This window comes from Melanaphis sacchari, unplaced genomic scaffold (genome assembly GCF_002803265.2).
Source record: "Melanaphis sacchari strain LSU unplaced genomic scaffold, SCAv2.0 Contig1_pilon_pilon, whole genome shotgun sequence".
Taxonomy (NCBI): Eukaryota; Metazoa; Arthropoda; class Insecta; order Hemiptera; family Aphididae; genus Melanaphis; species Melanaphis sacchari.
Window position 1 is genome coordinate 7,143,372 of NW_020270976.1, and position 4,171 is coordinate 7,147,542.

The following is a 4,171-nucleotide window of genomic DNA, read 5'->3' on the forward strand; positions in this document are numbered from 1 at the left end:
CTCTCTCTCTCTCTCTCTCTCTCTCTCTCTCTCTCTCTCTCTCTCTATCTATCTATCTCTCTATCATTCCCTCTCTTTCTCTCTCTCCTTTTTCCCTCATTCTCTCTTATAATAATGATATGAATACCTTAAAACTAATTTACACGTCTTACATTTAAAAAAATTATATATTTATTATTAAATATTGTGAATTACGATTTCAATATTGTCACTACTATTATAATATTATAGTATTTAGTCTCTAGTCAAGTTTACCATTTAATCCGTAGTATTTTGACAATGCTAAAATATAAGCTATTGTATTTTAACTTTGTTTGTTCGATATTGTATATCGCAGGGTTTAAAAAAATAACAATTATTATGCTTACACAGTTGTATTTAAATACATATTATATATTATATCCTTGATTGTGTTATTAATTATTTACCTACATTTACCTACATCACAAAATGACAAACTGTTTTAAACACGTATCGTTGTATATTATATTACCTACGCAAGCTGCAACACAGTTGCAACTACATCATAGACGTAATTTGAAATGTCATTACATTTGATAGCTGCAGTAAAGCTAAAAATATCGTTGTCGTTAGCTGCAAGTTTTTAAATTACAAAATACTTCACGGCGCTATCAATTATACTTAATTTTTTCTTTCACTAGTGCATCTTTCACTGTTTCACCAAAATAACGTGACCCTGGTACTTCAATATTTTATATTTTTTATTTTCAACACTTATATACTTAAATACTTTATATACTTACTTAAACTAATTATTGAAAATCAAGGCATTGACTTACCAGCTAATCAGTGGACATTAGTTGATAGTCACATGTAGCATTGTGCCCAGGATCAATACGTATTTAAAACAGGGCCGTTTGTAATTATGTATGCTTTGCATACAAATTTATATACTTTTTAACATATTAACATATTTTTTCAATTCATCATATAGTTGTGACTAATATTAAAAATTATTTACAATTAAATAATAAAATTTTATTAGGTTAAGTAAGTACCTTTTTTTTTTAAATAACAGTAAAATTAGGTATTACATAAAATACAGTATGTCAAACAATAAAGGTAACACAAAGTATTTCAAATGCATGACCTTAATTTTTTAACTGCATATAATAAAAAATTATAAGGTATTTTTATTTTTGAATTATTTAAATTTAAATAAAATCCAGGCATGCGGACTATACATTTTTTTTCAAATTGCATCCCCTCCCATTTAGAGTAAATTTAAATGTAATACATTTTTGAAATAATTTATACTTATAGACTGACTGAAAATATGTTACACTTATACATTACAAATCACAATTTAAATTAATATCAAGGACTTACCTACTTTTTATCAGAGGAGGAAATATAATAAATGTTAGAATATTGAATTCTCAATACTTAGTTTTAATGTTTTAGTTGTGGTTAAATGATTGATACATATATCTTTTAATTCAAAATAATCAGTAATAATGCTATATCATTGCCATTTAATATCCTCGTTGATATAGAATAGGGTTTTAATTAATTTTACATTACATTTATCATCCTTATATATATATAGAAGAACAGCCCTTTTTTATGTTATAACGTTTTTTAACGACACTATTTAATATTTTTCTAATTTATATTTTCGCATAGTTGTTCAAAATATCTTCCTGAATGTCATCACGTCGCTTGATTTTTTAATTTATTCCCCCGAGAGAAGAAGAAGGAGGATTGTATTTTGATTGTTCTCATTTTTTGACGACACTATTTAACATTTTTTCAATCTTTTTTTACCGAGCTGTACCAAATACTTCTACGAGTGATCATTATATTTTTTTTCTATTTGTAACTCGGCTGCTACTACTATTTAGCACTTGATATAATTAAGCAAAATTTTAAAAAATCACAAACTACATACAAGCGAAGCCTGGTAATTCAACTAGTTCATTATAAAAACATACAAAATAAAATAAACAATAGACAGTAAATCCTCCTTATAACGAATTCGATCGAGACCAAGTGATTTTATAAAGGTGTTTCCAGTATAAAAAGACTAACATATTACTATATTAGAGATATATCCATAACTATAAAAGTTACATTAGACTATTTTTATTTTCCGTCTTTAAGAATGTCCATTAAAAGGAGATTTTACTGTATACCTGTGTACAACAAAATTCAAATAGGACATAGGTACACAAAATTTAAAACAACTAATTGAAAGCTGTTTATATTATGACGATCTTTTATGAAATTTATAATTTTTTTGTTTCATTTCACAACAATTACCAATGTGGATGTGTGGGTGTGCACAAGAAAACCAAAAATAGTCCAAGATAATTATTTTAATAATTTAGAAACATCCTTTCCAAGTGAATATGTCCAGCTGAGAACACATTTAAGAAATTCACATAAAGAAAACAAAATGAGATTAAATTGAATTCATAGTATATCAATATGTATCAAATAAAACGACTTGATAAATACATACCTACCGTTATTGCTTTAAAAATAATTTTATATTTTTATATAAATAGTATATATAGTTGTTCCAGTCAAAAACCGCTTCATACTTAAATATTTTAAATATCACTAGTGTCAAAACCAGAAATAAGGATAGGTAGGAACCTAGATAACAACAACAAGAGCACTAGAGAATGACAAATGACAATAATAATATAATATAACTGCAGTTGTATAATCAACGTCTACGGGCCGTGTACCGTGTAGGAGACATACCCGTATATTCTCATGGGTAATTTCAAGGGATATAGGTAGGAACATAATATTATATGCAGTAATAAATGCATGACTATAATTAAAAAGTATTTGCAGTAATACGCTATCATTATTATAAGTAATTAGTATTTTATATATATATCATATAACATTTTATGTTTTCCATTATCGAACAGAAAATATAATTAATAAGAAATGATCTGCAAGTACAATGTACATATTAATAAATGGAAATAACACAACAGCCAACAATTATTATTGGCTACTGAGTATAGACTACCAAGATATATTTTATACGTTATGAATTGTGGCTGTTTTAAATTTGTACTATCATAATATGATATTACGTTATTATGGTTTTCAAACTCAAAATGTAAAAACGTATATAGGTACTTATATATTAAATAAATACTTATACATAAAAAATATCTAGATAAATTAATATAGATAACTGAATTTTTTATCTAAGATAAAAAAAAAAGAAGACCAGTAAAATTTAATCTAGATAAGATAATGGATAATAATATTTTCATCTAAATAATTATCTAGATAAATCCCAACACTGAATGTATGTGTCGTGTAGGCACAATAAGGGTTTAAAATTTCTAAAAATATTTAAAAATTGTAAAAAGATAAAATACTAATGGTGGAGAGAAATGTCAAATTTTTTCTCCTGGAATGCAAAACTCCTAAACGCAACCTACACATAAATTGTTAATTTGGTGCTAAAATACTCTACTGCATAGTTTTCCGTCAATATATCATCTAATGCGATGGAGACGTGGAGTACTGATAGCGGATACCTAATAACAATTGGCTAGATACATACGAGTAAATACATTTTTTTTTTTACAATTGGTTTTATTTTGATATGCTGATAAAATAATTTTATATTATTACATTTTACTAAAAACGCAACAGTTATTCGATATCAAAATAAAAGGCTGACAAGGTGGTTGTACGTTAGGTGTTGAGTGACCCGTGAGTGGGTCATTGTAATGAGTGAGTAAAACATAAATTTAATAAAAAATCATTGCGAAAAACGATTCCAAACGGAGACGACCTATCTTCAACCTACATACTTCATGATATGTTTTTTACTTTAGTTATTAAAGTAATTTATTTTACGGTAGGTCGATATAATTCTTTCCGAAAACATTGAATTTATTAAATTATTTGTATTTAATTATTATAATTTTGCGCATTTTATATCACTTTATGTCTACTATGGTCATTCATTTTTGAGTTGAATAAGGTGTATTACCGTAAAACAGTGTGCATAGGTTCATATAGTACAAATAGATATAGGTAATATCTTAAAATGAATCAACGCATTTTGACAGTATCTTGCGTATAATAAATTTCAAAATATATCTACTTAAAAGTCTTAAGTCTCCACAAATGATGTTTTTTATTTGTTACTAAATAATTTATATCG